Below are 21,139 nucleotides of genomic sequence, written 5' to 3'. Positions count from 1 at the left end.
TATTAGATAATATAGTAATATAAATTAGTGTTATGGGAACATGATGTGATGACAATCCTTTCTTAGTATGGAGAAGTTACTTGTGGGATCATTATCCAACGTTGTTATGCTAATGATTCTAGGAGGTAATCATCCTAAGGGGTAAAAAAGTGGAATGCCTACAACTCCAGGCTAGACAATTATGATATAATAAGTGATAATTGTTATAATTTGAACCCTCGAATAGGAAGATCACTAGTCTTTCACATTGCAGACTACATACTATAAGTGTTTTAGGAATTTATCGATAAGCGATAAAACAACATTTTGATAGAAGGTTATTTAGGATAAATAATATTATCTAAATTTGTATTAGTCGTAAAGAGGATACCATACATATAAAGAAATATAAAATCTAACTTCATATGAAGAAGTTATGCTTCTTTGTAGTTTCGTGATTAAATCAATATGGTCACGCGCATCATATAAGGTGAATTTTGGATAGATTGCTTATTAGCCAAAGTAATTTAAACGAAATTTGTAGCAATTGTAAATTCGAACTCATGCATATAGAGAACATCCGAATCTGATTTCATATAAGGAAGTTATGTTTTTTTGAGGTTTCAACGCAGTTGTGTCAACATAGAAATCGTAATCGAAATCGGTTCATTGTTAGGAAAATCAATCTAAAATAGAGTTTAAGATCTCGTGAGTAGGATTTCATCAATATAAAGACAGTCGAGAACATATATCGTATGAAAGAATTATGAGTTTTATACAGACTTTAACAATCTAAGTGTGTTAAAAATATAACTTTTAAAAACAAAGTAAGAATTAGACGATGGGGTCTAAACAAAACTTGTAGTACTCATCGATAACTATGCGTGAATATAAAGAACGTCAAAAAATGGATCTCGTATGTAGAAGATATGTATATTTAAAAATTCATAATACTACACACGTTAGGCTAGGCACGCCCTTCTAGAAGCCGCCGAAGTACGAGCAAAAACATGCAACATGTCACGAGGAGGGAGGCCAACTAAAGCCAGGGTGCGATGCGCTCCTAGTCTGGGCGCAGTGAGCCGGTGAAAAATAAACCGTATAAATAGATGAGCACCCCATTTCAATCCTCACACCTCCAACTGTTTCTCTCTGCACTTTCTATAGTCAAATTTGTATATTTCTTTATACATTAGGAAATTTAGCTCAGTTCTGGTGTGTCGGAGAGCCCGACAAGTTGAAGATCTCGGGTCGAAGTTCTGCTAGTGTAATTTCTGGACATTTGTCAAGAAAATCTCTGTAAGTTAAGCTACGCTTATATTGCTTTCAGTGTAACCTATATTTATATTCATACATGTTGTTATAAATTTATAAATAAGATTTATCAGTGATTCCATGTCATGATACTGATTGATCTACTTATGAGGCTGATTTCTAGGCTAGATTTAGTGTGGTGTTTAAAGTGGGATTTCCAAAATGTATACTGTCACACCCCCAAACCGCTAAAACGGCGAAAACGTTCGGGGGCTGAGGATGTCATGTACAATATCACAACAATTGCATACTAGTAATCAAAGTACAACAACCATGATATTGATAAAGTATAGTTTTAGATCTGTTTTCAAATCAATGTTTACTTGACACCAAAATGTATAGTAAAAACAAAAAAAAAAGACGTAAATCAATGAAGCTTCGTCTTCTCAAAACCTGTGGGTACCCGTTTACCGATTCCCTGAGAATACAAGTAGTTTTGAAAAGAGTGTCAACAATTAAGTTGGTGAGTTCATAAGCATGCTTGTATTTGAAATCTGTTATTCATTCCTTAAAAATGTACATGTTTCCTTCTAGAGAGTCCTATATTTTACTGTTGTAAACGAATTGTAGCCTTAGTATCTTAAGATTAAAATGTATAAGTGTTGTTGTATTGTAGTATAATGTAGTTTTAATTCACATAAAACGATAAAATGTATGTTTTCTCTGTACTGAAATAGTATTCTATATTTGTACTTGTATGAAAACACTGTAAAAGTATCTAGATTCACTAGTTGTACTGTAAAATATTGTATTGTAATTTTATTATTTAATAAAACTATGTAATTTTGTTTACGTATTCGTACACTAATCGTATTGTTCAATACCGAATTGTGAGTTATTATAACCATGCTTGATGACCCAGGATGGCCTGAACACATTGTTCTTCATGCGTCGAAATCGGTACGATATTTGTCACCCTAGGCCTACCAGCCTAACTGTAGCTAACAATTTAGGTGCGGGATTGTCAATCCTGTATAGATCTATACACAAGTGTCACGCTCTCCTTCCAGAGTTTGGTGTGTTTAGTTCTGCATGGGTTTTGTTTCTTCAGAGGTTTTAAGTTGTATCAGTTGAAGTTCAATGGATGCGTCAACCTATCATCAAATTATGTATGTTTTCTATTTGGTTTCTGGGTATGGGTACCCTCAATTGTTAGTTATGGAAGTATTGTTCATAGGGGGGTGGTGCTCAGCATCCGTCCTTGGTTATTAGGAGTTTAGGTGTCGGGGGCTGTCGTTAGTTTTTCAGGTGTAACGCTAGATCAACTTATAATCCAATTTCGGGGCATGTCTAGTTTGGTCTTTGAATTGATCTAACCTGGGGTTTTGGCAACAAATTTGGATAATTTTCGAATGCCATTTGGATAAACGAATGTGTCGACAGCCTTTACGGACTTGATGAATAGAATATTTCATCCAATTTTAGATAAATTGGTAATCGTATTTATATATGATAGTTTTATTTATTCGAGAAATCAAAATGAACATCAAGAGCATTTGCGAAAGACTTTATAGATGTCATTAAAAGAAAAATTATTCTAAAATTTCAAAATGTGAGTTTTGGCTACGAGAAGTTCAATTTCTGAGCCACGTTATAATTGAAAATTACGTATATGTTGACCCTATAAAGATCGAAGAGGTAATGAATTGGGATCCTCCATAGACTCCATCAGAAGTTTGTAGCTTCCTTGGACTAGTAGGTTATTATTGTCGATCCGTAGAGAATTTCTCTATTGTTGTACCTCCCTTATTAAAACTAATGAGAAAACATGAGAAATTTAAATGGAGAGATGTTGTTGTGGTATATTGGTGAGGGTTGAGTTGGGACTGTAGGTGAGATCCGTGCAGGTATCTCCTCCTGATATCACAGTGCAAAAGAGAGAGATGACCGTTAGCCGATGTTCGAGACGAATTCCTGGGATGAAGCTCTGACGATCAAGTTAGTATGAGATCTGAGAGAGATAATGGTAAATCACAGGAAAAAGGAGTTTCGTCCCCTTCTTCATGAGGAAGAAGGATCCTTTTATACCTGTCTGAGGGGCGTACCCTCAACTGATTCTGTTGAGCATTCCCTCGTGAGGTGCAACGTGGCGGACCCATATTAGAGGATCCTCCGTCACATCTTTTGCCTCATTCCCTCATTGGCTAGAGGGCGATCTTTTAATTATTATGACGATCGTGGCTATTGTCTATTTGGCAAGTGGAACTCTCTGATTGGTCCCATGTTTTCTGGGATGTAATTCCTTGGAGAAGAGGTTTAGGCGTGACTTTGCACCTTAACCGCCATACCAATGATCTTTGTGTTGGCGAAGGCCAAGACTTGGATTTAGACTAGGTTCTACCCAGGCCAAGCTCGACGTTAGTTTTACTTCTCCTTTTTGGACGTTCTCCCTGAGTGATAGGTTAACAAGTCCCTTAGGCTTATAGGTGTATGTGTTGGCTGGATAGCGTCTTCGTTCGAGCCTATATTTCAACACGTATACGTCTGGGATTATCTCTAGCATTTGACAGACTTTAGACAGCGCCATCAATGTATGTTAGTGATGGGTTTTAGCCATAAGAACTTTCCTATGTGCGCATGCAAAACCCTAATGCTCGGATCTAGGCTTTCTAATAAACATGTTTTGAATCCAAGACTTCTAATTACTAATTAGGTTAAATAACAACATTGAAACAGATCTAGAATCATACCTTTGAGTTCCTTGTTGATCTTGAGGTCTTGGAGCTTCTAGAGTTACAAATGTCACTCCTCTAATGGCTTACAAACACCAATAGCGAGGAAGATGATTTAGGAGAGAGGAGAGGGGAGGAATTCGACCAAAGGTTCCTTACTTTAGGTTAGGTATCGAATTCCCCATTCCATAGGGTCTATTTATACTTATAGACTCCTTAAGGATTACAGATAAGTCCCTATCAGATAATCTTCTCTTAAGGCTATCCAAATCCATTCCTAAGATAATCATATGGACGATTTTAGCTATCCTAAATCCCTTAGGATTCGTCCATACCATATCCAAATGGATTTACAGTCCAAAGTTTAACTATCAAACAATTGACAGTTTATACCCCTTTATTTAATTAACCACTTTAAGTCACCAAATTAACTCTAATTAATTCTATGACTTATATTAATCAAATAACAAATATATTATTCATTATATTATTCTCATAATATATTAATAATATTTACTCTCTCTTAATAAATCATCCTATCAAGTTGCTATGGTCAAGGCAACCCAAAAGGACCATGCACAACCGGGTCAAATACTTGCCTAATATAGTTGCAGCCTTAGACACTATTCCAACAGTCTCCCACTTGGATAAGTCTAGTAACTATATTCACAAGTACAATTCGGTTTGCAATCGTAGCTCTCAAAGACGCTGTCAACTCTGATCTAATCAATCTTGTCCTTTAGATAAGGGAACGTACAGTCCTCTGTTAGATATCATGCTGACAATCCTATGGAATGGTTAGTCAAGCATTTAGGTTTCTCGATCTTTGATTTATTTGACATAGAACTTAATCGAACACATCAATTTAGTTCTGACCGGGCCCGGCACATAATTCAAATCAAATCATCGAGCGGCCGAGATATCACTTTTACCTTCTTAGTGAAAAGTTACAGATAAACTTCGACTTATATGCATTTACTTATTTATTAACCAACTATCCACAACAATACGTTTTATAACACCGAGTTACTGATGCGTTTTCATATTATCAATGTACAATCAATTAACAAATAACAAACCATATATCTAGGTTTTAAGACTATATGATATTATCGTCTTGCGATCACCTTTTATATCGTATTCCATAAGGTGATTCCAGCAAGTGTGGGTTTATTCCAATGCTCAAAACTAGTTCATAAGCACTCATGAACGTTGCAGCAATCCTTTGCTATGTCTAACACCATTTAGATATTCTACACACCAATTCATGACAATCTTCATTCATATCTACTCCCAACATATAAACGATTGTGGACCATTTGAACAATTCGATTATTCCTAATAAACTCAATTATTCTGGAAGTCAAAACATGAAAAGTGAAACAATAGTTAAACAATTAACATAAGATAGTAACATTACTTATAAATAAAACTCCTTTATTTAATCATCAAATGTCAATTACATTTATCTATTACACGTTTCTAATACTATCTAATCTATGCTAATATCATCCTTCAGCCCAATACTCCTAGCATGCTGCAAGTGCTTAACCCTACTCAGTCCCTTCGTAAGCGGATCTGCTGGGTTATCTTCTGATTATATCCTCTTTACTACGAGTTGTCCTTCTTCTACACGATGTCTAATGAAGTGATACTTTCTGTCGATATGTCTTGATCTACCATGATCCCTCGGTTCCTTGGTCAAGGCAACCACACCTTCGTTATCACAGAAAATCTCCATTGGCTCCTTTATGGCAGGTACAACTCCAAGATCACCGATGAAGTTCTTTAGCCATATCTCCTCCTTCGACGCTTCGCTCGCTGCAATGTACTCTGATTTGAACGTTGAATCAGCTACGGTTTCCTGCTTGGAACTCTTCCATGTCACTGCTCCTCCATTTAGGGTAAAGACCCAGCCCGACTGCGAACGGTAGTTGTCCCTGTCGGTCTGAAAACTGGCGTCACTATACCCTCGCACCTTCAATTCATCACTCCCTCCGAGGACTAAGAACCATTCCTTCGTCCTCCGAAGGTACTTAAGGATGTTCTTCACCTGCTCTGCTAGGATTCCCTTGATATCTGCTAACCATGCTCAAAGCGAAGGCTACATCGGGACGAGTACAAGTCATAGCGTACATGATTGAGCCAACTGCGGAAGCGTATGGTACTCGGCTCATTTATGCTATCTCAGCTTCGGTACTCGGACTTTGAGTCTTACTCAATTTGGCATTACTTTGTATCGGTAGTTCTCCCTTCTTTGAGTTTTCCATACTAAAACGTATTAGTACCTTCTCTAAGTAAGTATTCTGACTAAGTCCAATTAGTCTCTTACTTCTTTCTCTTACTATCCTTATTCCCAAAATGTAAGAAGCTTCTCCGAGGTCCTTCATAGCGAAGCACTTCCCGAGCCAGGACTTAACCTCCTGCAGAGTCGGGATGTCGTTTCCCATGAGTAATATGTCATCGACATATAGAACGAGAAAGCTTACTATACTCCCACTGGCTTTGACATATACACAAGACTTGTCTTCGCTTCGTACAAATCCAAACTCTTTGACTTTCTCATCGAAGCAAAGATTCCATCTGCGAGACGCTTGCTTAAGTCCATAAATGGACTTCTCAAGCTTACACACTCTATTCGGATGCTTCGGATCCACAAACCCCTCTGGCTGAGCCATGTAAACATCCTCAGCCAACTTTCCGTTAAGGAAAGCGGTCTTGACATCCATTTGCCAAATCTCATAATCATGAAATGCCGCAATTGCTAGCATCACTCTAATAGATTTAATCTTCGCAACTGGTGAGAAGGTCTCATCATAGTCAACTCCGGGAGTTTGAGTAAAGCCCTTCACAACCAATCGCGCTTTATATGTGTGTACGTTCCCATCCACGTCGGTCTTCTTCTTGAAGATCCATTTGCACCCAACGGTCTTACGTCCGGGTACATGATCAACCAAATTCCAAACTTGGTTATCACGCATGGATTGGATCTCGCTATCCATTGCCTCTTTCCATTTTGTAGACTCCGGGCCTGCCATGGCTTCCTTATAGCTATTAGGTTCATCAAGATTTACTAGTGTACCATCACTAATATACGTGTCCCCTTCGGTAGTAATATGAAATCCATAAAACTGGGGATGAACTTTAACTCTATCGGAACGTCTAAGAGGTAAGGATTCGTCAATCGGTTCAACCGGAGTTTCCTCCTCGGGTTGAATTCCAGCAGCAGAGGTTCCTTCATCTATCGACTCTTCAATCTCTTCAAGTTCGATTTGCCTCCCACTGTCTCCTTGGCTTATGAGTTCTCGCTCTCGGAAAACTCCTCTCCTCGCAACGAAGACAACATTGTCCTTCGGTCTATAGAAGAGATATCCAAAGGATGTCTGCGGGTAGCCGATGAAAATACATCGCTCACTTCGCGGTTCAAGCTTGTCGTGAGTATCTTGTCTTACGAAAGCCTCGCAACCCCAAACCTTCATATGTGCCAACGAGGGAGCTTTCCCTATCCACATCTCGTGAGGTGTTTTGGCAACCTTCTTAGTAGGGACTCGGTTAAGGATATGGGCGACAGTCTCTAAGGCATACCCCCAAAAAGAGATAGGTAGTGAAGCACGACTCATCATAGAGCGAACCATATCCAATAAGGTTCGATTACGCCTTTCTGCCACACCATTCAACTGCGGTGTCCTAGGAGGCGTCAATTGTGAAACTATTCCACACTCCTTGAGATAATCGTGGAATTCAAGACTTAGGTACTCTCCTCCTCGATCGGATCGAAGCATCTTGATTTTCCTGCCCAATTGATTCTCCACTTCATTCTTGAACTCTTTGAACCTTTCAAAGGTGTCTGACTTTTGCTTGATTAAGTAGATATACCCATATCTACTATAGTCATCGGTAAAAGTCACATAGAAGCGGTTCCCATCCTTCGTGGTTGATCTAAACGGTCCACATACATCGGTATGTATTAGGTCCAAGAGACCCTCTCCCCTTTCACATGTACTCGTGAAGGGTGACTTAGTCATCTTTCCAAGCAAACAAGACTCGCATGTGTCATCTTCCCTAAGGTCGAATGACTCCAACACTCCATCCTTTTGGAGTTTGGCTATGTGTTTCTTGTTGACATGTCCAAGACGACAATGCCATAAGGATGCTTTATCCATACTAGTGGAAGAATCAATATTCAAAACATCATTTCCAAAGTCATCAACAATCATAATGGTTTCATATATTCCATTACATGGTAAAGCTTCAAAGTAAAAGACACCATTTAGATAAGCTAAAATAGAACCATTCTCATTATTAAAAGAAAATCTAAATCCTTGTCTATATAAACCATGAAATGAAATGATGTTTCTAGCCATTTCTGACGAATAGCAACAATTTTTCAAATCTAAAACCAAACTATTCCTAAGCACTAAAGAATACACTCCAATCTTGGTCACAGGCGACGATCTTCTGTTCCCCATGATTAGATTTATCCTTCCTTGCTCCACATCCCTACTTCTTCTTAGTCCCTGCACATTAGAACAAATGTGATAACCACAACCGGTATCAAGAACCCAAGAAATAGCATGATTAGAATCGTTAGATTTGATAGTGTATATACCTGCGAAAGATGGCTTGATCTTTCTCTCTTTGATTGCTTGCAGGTAATCTGGGCAACTTCTCTTCCAATGTCCTATCTTGTGGCAGTGGTGGCACTCTGCCTCCTTCGGGTTAGGGCAGGGCTTAGCGGGATCAACTTTGGTCCCACTAGAAGAGGCACCATCTCGGGCTTTCACCTTGCGATGGTTCTTCGATGAAGCTTTCCTCTTCTTTCCCTTTCCTTGACCAATAGCCAAGACAGGAGCAGCGGGCGGATTGGGAGTAGGTGCAACAGACTTGTCCTTGAAGTTGCTCTCAGCGACTCTCAAGAGACCTTGGAGTTTGCTTAGGGTGACCTCTTCCTTGTTCATGTGGTAGGTCATCCTAAATTGGTTGTACATCGGAGGCAAAGAATGAAGCACCATATCGATCGCCAAGTCTTCACCGAAGTCAACATTTAACTTGCGAAGGCGGTCGACATACCTTTGCATCTTTTGCAAGTGCACGGTAAGAGATTCTCCATGACCCATCTTAGCGGAAATCATGTTGGTGAAAATCTCATAACACTCTTGTCTCGCGTTTTGGTGGTATCTCTCCAATAAGTCTTGGTGCATCTCGTATGGGTACATGTCCTCGTAGGAATTTTGGAATTCGGAGTTCATGGTAGCGATCATGATGCAATGTACCTTCGTTGCATCTCGCTCATGAGTCTCAAAGGCGGTGATTTCAGTGGGAGTAGCAACTTCGGGGTTGATTTTCTCGAGCTTCTCATCGAGGACATACTCCTTATCCTCATAGCGAGCAATGGTGCGAATGTATCTTATCCATTCGCTAAAGTTCGTTCCATCGAAGGTGACCTTTTGACAAAGGCTCATCAACGTGAATGAACTAGCAGCAACGTTGTTTGCGTTTGACATCTAAAAATAGAAAGGACAAAGATAGATTAGAATATGAATTCCTAATTATCACCCAATAAGAAAAATTAGGGCTAGGATCCAACAATAACATTTACATATTAGAAAAGAGATGCCGTAATCTAACATGCAAATAAATTGAAGGTAAGTGAATGACGATTCACTAATTCTCCACCACAAAACTTAAGCTATTAGTCCTAAGTGTTTTTGAGAATTCCTAGGTTCGGATGAGATTCATTGAAACTATTCAATGGCATGTTTAAATCTCGATATGCCCCTCTTGTTTGTGACTGGGATACCGAGGATCACAAAGCGGGTGTGAATTACCATGCAAATTCACATGGTGCCTTCATTGTAACGATCACCTATTCGATGTGCCGGTAAACCACACACGCTCCATCGAACTATGATAAACAATGAATCACCCTTTGCCACCTTCGCTTAGAACCAATTAGTGTGCCGGTAAACCACACACGCTCCACTAACTTCTTAGCAAGGTGCAAAGTGTAATTTCATGGGATTGCATCAATTCACTTTTCCTAAAGTAACTAAGATTGGGAAATTTTAAAATATGTGTAGTTACTTTATATTTCTTATTATACTTTTAATGAGAGGATGAGGTTGCCCTATCCTACCCGTTCGGCTAACGACCCTCCACCAATCAAGCAAGCGGTGGGTGTGAGTGTACACCCATTAAGCGCCATTTTATAGGCCGCAACCTTATACCCGCCTTATAGATCGGCTTCGTGAATGAGGCCTACTAACGGTAAGACTAGCATTTAGTTATACATATATATATATATATATATATATATATATATATATATATATATATATATATATATATATTAATCTAGTAATATCATATTAGTATAGGGTTGTATTTTAAAAATTTTAAAATCTAGGGTTTGAAATTTAAGTTGTCTAAATTAAAACTTTTAATCACAAATATAAATTTCAAAACTTGAGGACAAGTTTTAAACATTTAAAACATGGAGGATCAAATAACAAATAATTCCAATTAACAATTAATATCCTAATTATCTATATTTGATTTATTTAAGATTTCTTTTAAGATAATTACCAAAATAATCAAAATAATTAATTAATTATCATATAAGGAAATCAAATATTTTATTATATGATAAATATATTTAATTAGATCAAGATTGCAGTTATATTTATCAGAAAAACGAATTAACATTGATCTAATTAGTTTATGGAAAGTTTAGATAAGATAATTACAAAGAAATCCCGAATCTGGCCATTCCTGACGCCTGGACTCGCCGAGTGCACAAGGGGAATCGCCGAGTCAGGCCTACTCGTCGAGTCCACCTTGGAACTCGCCGAGTCCATGACTCAGAAACCTAAAAATCGAATTTTTCAGGTTTGTTTCAGTTAATCAAGCAACAATTTAAAGAAAACCAAGCTAGGCTCTGATACCACTGATGGGTTTTAGCCATAAGAACTTTCCTATGTACGCATGCAAAACCCTAATGCTCGGATCTAGGCTTTATAATAAACATGCTTTGAATCCAAGACTTCTAATTACTAATTAGGTTAAATAACAACATTGAAACAGATCTAGAATCATACCTTTGAGTTCCTTGTTGATCTTGAGGTCTTGGAGCTTCTAGAGTCACAAATGTCACTCCTTTAATGGCTTACAAACACCAATAGCGAGGAAGATGATTTAGGAGAGAGGAGAGGGGAGGAATTCGACCAAAGGTTCCTTACTTTAGGTTAGGTGTCGAATTCCCCATGCCATAGGGTCTATTTATACTTGTAGACTCCTTAAGGATTACAGATAAGTCCCTATCAGATAATCTTCTCTTAAGGCTATCCAAATCCATTCCTAAGATAATCATATGGACGATTTTTGCTATCCTAAATCCCTTAGGATTCGTCCATACCATATCCAAATGGATTTACAGTCCAAAGTTTAACTATCAAACAATTGACAGTTTATACCCCTTTATTTAATTAACCTCTTTAAGTCACCAAATTAATTCTAATTAATTCTATGACTTATATTAATCAAATAACAAATATATTATTCATTATATTATTCTCATAATATATTAATAATATTTACTCTCTCTTAATAAATCATCCTATCAAGTTGCTGTGGTGAAGGCAACCCAAAAGGACCATGCACAACCGGGTCAAATACTTGCCTAATATAGTTGCAACCTTAGACACTATTCCAACAGTTAGTTCCATCGTGAAACAATTCGTGACACCAGTTTTGCCTTTAAAATCCACCCTTTCCCAAGACTTTTCATCCTCACATCCTCAATTTTCCATCGTTGCATCAATCAAGGCTTTCCGTTAATTCCTCTTTTCGATCACTCATCTTTTTTCGACAATGTACCGTTATGGTAGAGTCCCTACTATAGATGAATTTTGTCTTCTGCAAGATCGCTTCGGCTTCTTGCCAGAACATGGTGTAATGATTCCGGCAAAGGGGTTATCGATCTATGATTACCTTCAAGAGAAGGTGGGAGATCCGATCCATTTATTCAAAGCGGGGTTATGCCTGCCGAAGTCTGATTTCTTTGATATGATTGTGGATCACTCCGGATTTTCCGTCGACGAGTTGACCCCGAGCGCTGTTAATAAGATCGTAGGTTTTGAACTGAGTTGTCGATCTTTGGGTTGTATACCCACTTTTGGGTTTTCATTTACTTTCTTTGTTCAACAACGAATTCTAGTGTTCGTACATTAGTGAAAAGGCAGGGCATTCATCAGTTAATCATTGAACAAGATGCCCCAAAGAAAAACTTGCAAAGGCAATGGCTCTGGATTAACCGAAACCTTGTGGGCCGTTGGTTTCACAAAACACAATACTTTCCTGACCCCCTTCCCAAACTGTTCGGGTGTAACCTAACTCTTGGCAAATGACTAGGAAACATCATTGTCGTTGGGGAGAACTGGGAGGTTTCCGTTCTTGCTGCGGCCGGTATGAGTGAACCCTAGAGAACTCATAGGAAGACGGTACAGTTATACGTCATGAGATGCGGTATCCGCTCATCTCCTTCTCTCCCCCTTTTTAAAAAAAATAAAATGAGGTAGGAACAGGGTATCTTGTTGGCTTATGAGTTCTTATATTGGTCATTTATTTGCGCATGTGCTGAAGCCGAGATTTCTTTGAAGATGGCCTTGCGCGGTCACTATCGGGGTAGGATTTATCACCGGGAGATCGATCTTGTAGAGGTTCTTCCCCCTCCTGTGTTTAAATGACACATGCGAGAGTTTTCTAGATTATCCTTGGTAGAAGTGGGAAACGTTGGTTCAAGTGGACCTGCTTCGCCTTCCGGCCAGTCGTTGCGGTCATTTCGTCAGTTTGTTCACCGGTTCCTACTCCTTCTGTTTTTCCTGCGGGAGTACAGGTAGGAAAAGGTAATGTCCCTATTTGGAAGAGGAGAAGTTTGCGTGTGGTGTCATCATCAGAAAAGGAGACTAAATCTGATGATGTGCGTCTCTGTCCTCGTAAGGTGCATAGGACAGTGTACGTGGCCAGGCTTCTTGGTGGTATCGGGGGTGTTCTTGGTAGTAAGTTTTTTGTGCCTTAGTAGAAGGAGAGTGTGGTGGTGCCTAGTTCTTCAATGAAACCACCTTTGTCTTTTATTGGTTCACTCTCAGTTGATCTTGATTCCATCTTCGTGCTTCAGGGTGCATTGGGCTCAATTGGAGGTTCTTTCCAGCCTGGGAAGCCCTCTCTAGTTAGCGAAGTAGGAACTTCGTCTCACCCTTTATCTTTCGAGGCTTATGCCCTAGGCTGGGTGATGGGTACGGATTCCTTACTATCGGAAGAAATTGTCGCACAGGAGTGGAGCCGCTATGCTCACCCCCCGGCCATAATGAATTCGCATGCGAGCCAATCAAGCGCTCGTATGGCTGGTGACCTTCATTATGCCGCGGATCAGACTTCTACCCTTATGGTTGCTGCCGCCGATCGGGTTTGCCTCATCGACGTGAATGAAAAACTGTTGAAAACTTTTCAAGGTGTCGTGGCAAGCATAAGGGAGGAACTCTGTGATTTAGAGGCTGAGCGTCGAATCCTTTTCTGAGCAGAATTGTATTGGGGCCTACAAGAAGGCCTCTTCGAAAGATCATGTGTCCACTTCGGAGGACCGATCAGAGGGACTTGAAAGCCAAGTGAGTTCTCTTACTCGGGAGAAAGGTGTACTAGCAATTAAGTTGGTAAGGTGCCAACGTCAACTGGCTCGTGGTTGTGTTGATGGTGCTGTCACCCGAGGTGGTTTACAGTGGATGTTGGAGAAGGGGGTGGTTTGCGTAATTGATAAAGTTATTGACTGTGCGGAATTTGCCAGTGGGATCCAGGTTGTTCGTGAGGCATGTGAGGCCCTTGGTTTGAAAAGAGGAAGCCACTAGGTGGTTGTTCCACAATTGTCGGTGAGCCTGAAGTCTCGGATCTTCGCCGTGTCACGAGTAGGGCTAAAGAGGTGGATACTGCTCTATCGTCCCTTGCTGAGACGGATTTTGTGGGCCACTTTCGCTTGGGGAAGCTAGATTATGACGGTTTCTGCCAGTTTGTCCCTTTTGTCTGTTCTGTAATGTAGTCTCCTTTATATGTATAATGAAAAACATTGGTTGTTGTTAACCATGAACTTTGCATTTGGCGTTGTATTTGGCATGGAAGTGTTATCTTCCCCCTTCTTTTTTTGTTTTATATATTTACACATATTTCGAATTGTGCTATGGTATCTTTAAGTATGGGCTATTCGACGTTTCTACTATAATTCTTTTTTGTACACTCCCTTGTTCTAGGGTTTGCGTTAATCGGTTAATGTGTGCTTCAGACGTCGTGTAGTTGCTACTTATTGAGCTATGTTTCGTTGGCTCATATGCTTAATTAGGCTTATTATGTTAAGCCGCGAAATGTTAGTCAATGTTGTTGACTATACTGTATGGTTTAGCTACCAACACATTTCCCGAGATCGTCACCTCAAGGCCTTTTATTGTTCTATTATAAGGGGAAAGGTTATGAATCTTTTAGAAGCCCGTTTTATGTGCCATTAGTTGGGATTTATATATTCTCAGCTCTGAGATGCTATTGGCACATTGTAGGTAAATATTATGACTCTTTTAAGACCAACGGTTGCATCCTTGCATAGATTTGGCTCAAGTGGCGTAAGTGATCAGCCATTATTGCTACTTGGAAAATATGCACAACCTCTTTACTTTGCGTTTTTGCCATTTGTTAAACAGAATTCTGGAGAGCTCTTTCGAAATGTAAATTATATTAACTCTTGAGAAAAACAAAAGAAGTAAAACGTGAGACAATGGACTCTGAATGTCTAATTATCAGGGCGCATGCGCAGTTTTTGCGTTAGCACCTAGAGTATGGTTATCCTATGTGGAGTTTGACCATACTCTTTTTTCTTGGCCCCTGCTTTATTTTCCATTGAGTGTTTGGCTATAACTACCTCATCGCGGATGTGCGCTTTTTCCTCATTCGTTGCCAGTGCTTCTTGACAGGTTGGGATTTTTTTTCCCCTTTCCACCATTGATGCCCAGTGTGAGAGAGATGGATTTCGTCTTTCTTGCTCTAAAGATGCTCGTCCTTTCCCTTCTTTTTGACTCAGTGTGCGCTGAGACTATGGGAAGCACCTCCCATTGGTCGGGTGAGGGTACCACATGCGTTTTTCTGCGTGCATCTCGACCTTACGTTTCACGCTGTCACCTGGGGTGTTGTTTAGCTCACCAAAGGCCCTTGTCAGTTTTCTTTTATAGGAAGGCTTGCATGTTAAAATGAGTGGCGTTCTGCCTCTATTTTTGCTGCACCTGGCACTTGTCTCTTTCATCTCAGTAGATTTTGGCTCATGTTTGACATTGGCCAAGATCTGGTTCGAGTTCTAAATCGCTCTTTGGCTGGGCATGGTTTGGTCATTGATCGTGGGCCAGGCTGGTACCCATGCTCGTGAGTAGACGCTTATTTTCTTCGCGATTATTGCTCCATACCCTGGCTGAGCCATCCTTCGGTCAGCACTCTCTCCTTTCTGTGGGGGAGATGTTGTGAGCCGACTAAAAACGCCTCTTTGTCTTTTGCTGGATTCATGGATCAGCACTTGTGTTGTCACGGGCCTCCGTTGTGGGTCCTCCACCTTCTGGCGATATTTACTTCGACACAATTAGGTTTCTTGTTTTCTTTCTCTTTGGGAATCACATCCATTTCCCGGCTTGGTTTCCATTACCGTTGCCGATCGGTAACACGTGCTGAATTTAAGAACATTGTGAAGAGTAGACGGAGCCACTTATAGTTGGAACAACGCTGGTCGACCCAGTAGAATATTGTGGTCAGCCGGGCGGTAACCAACCGAGAATTCGAGCGCCCACGTTTTTTGTTTGGTTCCATCATGATTGATCAGTGTAAATGGGAGCATGACTATTCCTGTTGGCCAGATGCCGTGACCGGTGAACCCGTCCAGCGGTCCCTGGCGTGGTAGCTGGAGATGCTTTTTCCATTCAATTGATAACTACCGAAGGCAATGTTCATAAATCACGTTGACCCTGCTTCCGGTATCGATGTACACTTGTTCAAAACGGTTTTGGCTAATGTGACATCCCCATTTTCATGGCTAGAAAAGACCGATTTTGTTTATGCTTTATAAAAATCAGAGTAGTTCTTTTAATAAAAATGTTGCGGAATTTGTTCTCAGAAAAACATGATAAATACATTATCAAAGCATTTTCTAAGAAATGTATTTTTATTCATTTAAAACATTTGGGATGTCATCTTCAATACAGAAACATAAGCATAAATAGAACTTACATTCATTTACACTAGTAATCTACATCTCTTTTAAATCTCTCAGTGCAAAGTAGCTTCGTATCGACACATGTGATATAAATAAGCTGGAGTGGGTCAGGTTGGGAAACCTGGTGAGTACATAGAGTTTTCAACCCACAATAATATAATTATTATATTTAAACATAAAACAATCAACCCGATTACCCATCCCCGTTATCTTCTTTGATATTCCTTAAAGAATTATCTTAAGGGTCATCTCCTATATCATATTTACCTCTCATCTTTTTACCTCACATTTCCTTATATGCTCGGTCCTAAGGCATGAATACGTAGTTATAACGTCGCCTGAGTTCATAATTCATAGTAAGGGTTAGAGTATCATCACATGAATATACAGTCACAACATCACCTGGACTCGTAATTCATCACCTACAGGTTATAAGTCTGCTGGTGTTTCCACGGGTTGTCTAGAATAGTTCGTGGTCACCATCTATACTCTAGTAGATGACTACATCTCCAAATTGTCGGACAAGGTTATAGTATCTTTCATCCTACATCACCGATTCATCATCACCTATCCATCACCAAATTATCATCACCTTCCTATCATCACCTATCTCTCATCATTTTATTTCAGCACACACCAACTATTTCATCTACCCATGTTTTATCCCAACATATTTGTAGATATAAAATAAATATATATTTAAATCATTTAAAACATGTATAAAATCATTCATCCATCATAGACAACAAGTATTCAGATAATATGCAAACATAGCACGTAATTTATATAAAATACGTCATATCTATGTGTAAGATGAAAGGGACCATGCACTCACTTGAAAAGGTGGTGAATCCGAACTCAGACAGCGCTTCGCTTCGTAAAAATAATTTCCTTCGATGAAACCAAGTATTATTACCACTAGAGTTTAGTTTATTATTCGCCGAGGCTAATTAATAGTCTAGCTATTATTACTATTATATAAGCGTTAAACAATACTTATATAGCCCATAATAATAGCCCAAGTACTTATTATAAGTTCCTAATAACGTTACTATTATTAAATAAACAATATATTAAACATAGCGTAGGCGTAGCTCACTTACAGCGGGTTTTATAGAAAATTGGGCTTTGCTTGGAGCAGCTTTCCCGAGCCGAAAAGCTCTTCTTCTCGGAGTCGTCGAGCACTCCGGGGCTTTTGCCTCGTGCTAGGGAGGTTCCCTAGGCTTTTCGGGGGGTTTTGGGGCTAGAGAGAGGTTCTAGAGAGAAAGTAAAGAGAAAAAAGAATGGGAAATGTGTGAAGAAAATAAGGGTGGGAGAGGTTCTATTTATAGGGTGAAAATGGCTAAACTTGGTGCCACATGTCACCATCTAGTGGCAAGACTTGGGGAGAAAATAATGGCCAAGATAGTGCCACATCACCCATTTTCGCACAGTACACTTCCGACTGCTAAAATCCGTAACTTTCACATACGAGCTCCGTTTTTGATGTTCTTTATATCCACGCGTAGGTAAGAGTAATATCTACAACTTTAATTTTGACTCCGTCAGCTAATTCTCGACCGATCTTAAATTTAATAGTACGAGTAGATTATACTGTTAAATGTCCGTGTAAAATTCATAACTTCTACATACGGACTTTGTTTTCGTCTGTCTTTTTACCGTTGAGTTCGTATTAATGAGATCTTCAATTCTCATTTAGGTCGCGTGGGCCAAAAATTGCTTGAACTAAAATTTGAGTTTCGGGTCATGCACTGCTTTGCCATATCTTAGAAAATTCATAACTTCCTTATACGAGGTCAGATTTGGGCGTTCTTTTTTTGTATGTTCTCGGTTTAATGTACAATACAACTTTTATTTAGATCACTAAGGTTAAAAAGTCCTTTATCAAAAATTCACTATTTACGTCTCCCGGTGTCGTGCCAGTTTTGCCGTAAACCTTCGACGGGCCATAACTTCTTCGTTATAACTCGGATTTTGGCGTTCTTTATTAGTACGGAACCCTTGAGACATATTCTACAACTTGGTTAAGATTATTTATTCTAAATAATCTTTTGTATTATCTCTAAATTGACTAGCCCATATCTACGGGCGTTACAGCTAATAAAATCGGTGATGTGCAAGGGGTCATTTGGATCCTAGTGCTCTAGCCTGGGGTCATTCATCGAAAATGCTATGTTGAGGATGTTTTGATGGTATACCTTCTTGCCTACATGCTGACTCTGGCGATTGCTACATAGGTGGGGCCCTGTGATGGTAAGTATATTTACCCTTCTTTCGTGATACTTTCCCCCATCTTTCTGACTTTTGGGCTGGTTCTTATCCTCATCGAATTTTGCCCTGAGGTCTTTTGCTATGTCAACTATGTTCCCCACTAGTTGTTTGTCACACCCCGAAAACCGAAGGCGGAAACATTTCCGGGGTTAACTCCACGTTGAGTATCAAATCCAATGCACATAGTAAGTAAAGTAAAACAACCATTACATTACATATTGAAAAGTTTTACAATTGTTTCAAAAACAAAGTTGTACAGTTGTGATACATAGTATATATAAACAAAACGAGACAAGTCTTCTGCGTACTCCATCTTTGGACAAAAGGATCTTCGGTACCTGTTCTAACGCTGACTTGAGAACACAAGCGGTTTTGAAAATCAGCATGACGCTGGTGAGTTCATAAGCGGTTTTTGTTTTGTGAAAATGTTTATGTTTCCTTTTCGTTTCTGAAAATGTTACACACACCAAGAAAATCCCATATTTTCTTAAAAAGGTTGGTTATGGTTTCACAATATGTAAAGAAAAGTTGTACACTGAAAAACACGTTTATCCATGTGAAAATGTACAGTTAGGTTATCTGGTTTGTTATACTGTTCTGGTTATGTACCAATGAACTCCCAGGAAAGTCCCATACTTTCCTGATTATGTATTACCAATTGTGAAAGATGTAAAGTTATCCGGTTTGTTACACTTTTCCAGTTATGTACAATGTTTCCCAGGAAAGTCCCATACCTTCCTGATTGTTGGTTATCAAATGTAAAAGATGTAAAAGATGTATTCTGTAAAACATGGTTATGTACAATGTTTCCCTAGGAAAGTCCCATACTTTCCTGAATGTTGATTACCAATGTGAAAGATGTATACTGAAACCTGGTTATCTTGTGAAATGTGTTAAGTTATTCATTATTACTATTGACTAAATCTCTGTTATCCTAATTGCGAGTTCCATAACCATACAATAGACTAACTGTGGCAATAAGAAGTCCACATCACCTTATGACTTTCGTCACCCTTGAACCATTTCGGTTTGGCTGTAGCTAGCAGCCAGGTGTGGGGTAGTCAGCCCCGTATAGATCTATGCACTCAAGTCATGCTCTCTAATCCCAGAGATTCTGGTTACGGGTGTAGTCCTCCACTCGCGTATCTCTGTGGAGTGTTCGCCGAGGACGTGTCTCCAATCAGACAGGAATAACAAATTTACTAGTAATAATATGATGATCCTCCACTCGCGTATCTCTGTGGAGTATTACCAAGGACAAACAGTGTACAAGTTTTATGTTTCAAAAGTTTTAATGTCATGCTTTTAACTGATAAAATGTGGAAACCATTTTTGAAATATATAAAACATAACAGTTTATAAACCCATTTCACAAATAATATGTTTACGTGATCTGCATGTTCAAACGGTTATCAGTTGTAACAATCAGTGTTAAAATCATATAAAATGTGAAACACACACATGAAAACAGGTTTTGAGTACAAGTAATCTCTTGTACCTTGCTTGTGTTCCCCCTGAAAACAGTGAAAACAGTGAAAAAGGGTAGGGTTATGAACTCACCAGGCAAGGAAATGCGACGGTTTCGGACACTACACGTTGGTTCGGGGCTTGATTACTCGCGATGTCCCTATGTAAAATGAAATAATTTCCATATATATCTAATTAGATTTACAATCACTAATTAGATGGAACATTACACTCCAATGAGGTAAAACACCTCAAAACGAGTGTTTGGAGTGACCCGGGTGACATCTACGGACGTATAATGGTATGAGGGACTTGGGATTTGAGTTTACTCCATAAGAGTAAACAGTTTAGGTAGTTTACTGCCATAAAACCCATACATACATGAGTTCACGGCCGTGAACTCATGTTTGGGTTGTTTTGGGTGCTAAATGGCTTGATTGGACATAGGGATTGTTGGAATGAATTTCTCAAATGCCTTGGAATGGATTAAATGGACTTATACCACATTTAATGGAGTTCACGGCTGTAAACTTGGAGTTTACGGCCGTCAACTCTCCCATGTTCATGTATATTTATTTTATGGCACAAGGAACAATCACATGTGATTCTAGATAATTTTCCAAGGCTTGGTATCACTTTAGGGCGTCAAATAACACCTAATTAGGAGTTTACGGCCCAGGAGTATGAGCTATGGCCGTAAACTCTCATATGTGATGTTTTGTTACGTTTAAGACTCCCAAACTACTTTTAGATGGTTCTAGGATTTACCACAAGGCTATTGGTCAAGTTTCAAGGCATTCTAACATGTCTAAAGGTGTTTACTCCCCATGTTTGAAGAATTTACGGCCCAAGAACATACCTTGGCCATAAAATCATGCTAACCCCTCAAAATCCAAGTTTAAGGTGTTCCAAGTCCAGGTTTGTAAGCCTCAAGGTCGTATCTGAGTCCCAACAATGATTTGGAAGGGTTAAATTGCTTAAAAACCCCAATATTATGTGTTTACGGCCCAAGCATGCTCCTTGGCCATAAACACATGTTCCAGGTCCTAAATCATAATTTAAACATGGATTTGAAGGCCTAAGAGGTTGTTAGGAAGGTTACCTCTACGATTTGGAGCCTTAAATCTTTGATTTTGGACCTTAATCTATG

This window comes from Lactuca serriola, chromosome 1 (assembly GCF_051521515.1).
Source record: "Lactuca serriola cultivar US96UC23 chromosome 1, Lser_US96UC23_V15, whole genome shotgun sequence".
Taxonomy (NCBI): domain Eukaryota; kingdom Viridiplantae; phylum Streptophyta; class Magnoliopsida; order Asterales; family Asteraceae; genus Lactuca; species Lactuca serriola.
Note: the sequence above shows the minus strand (reverse complement) of the source record.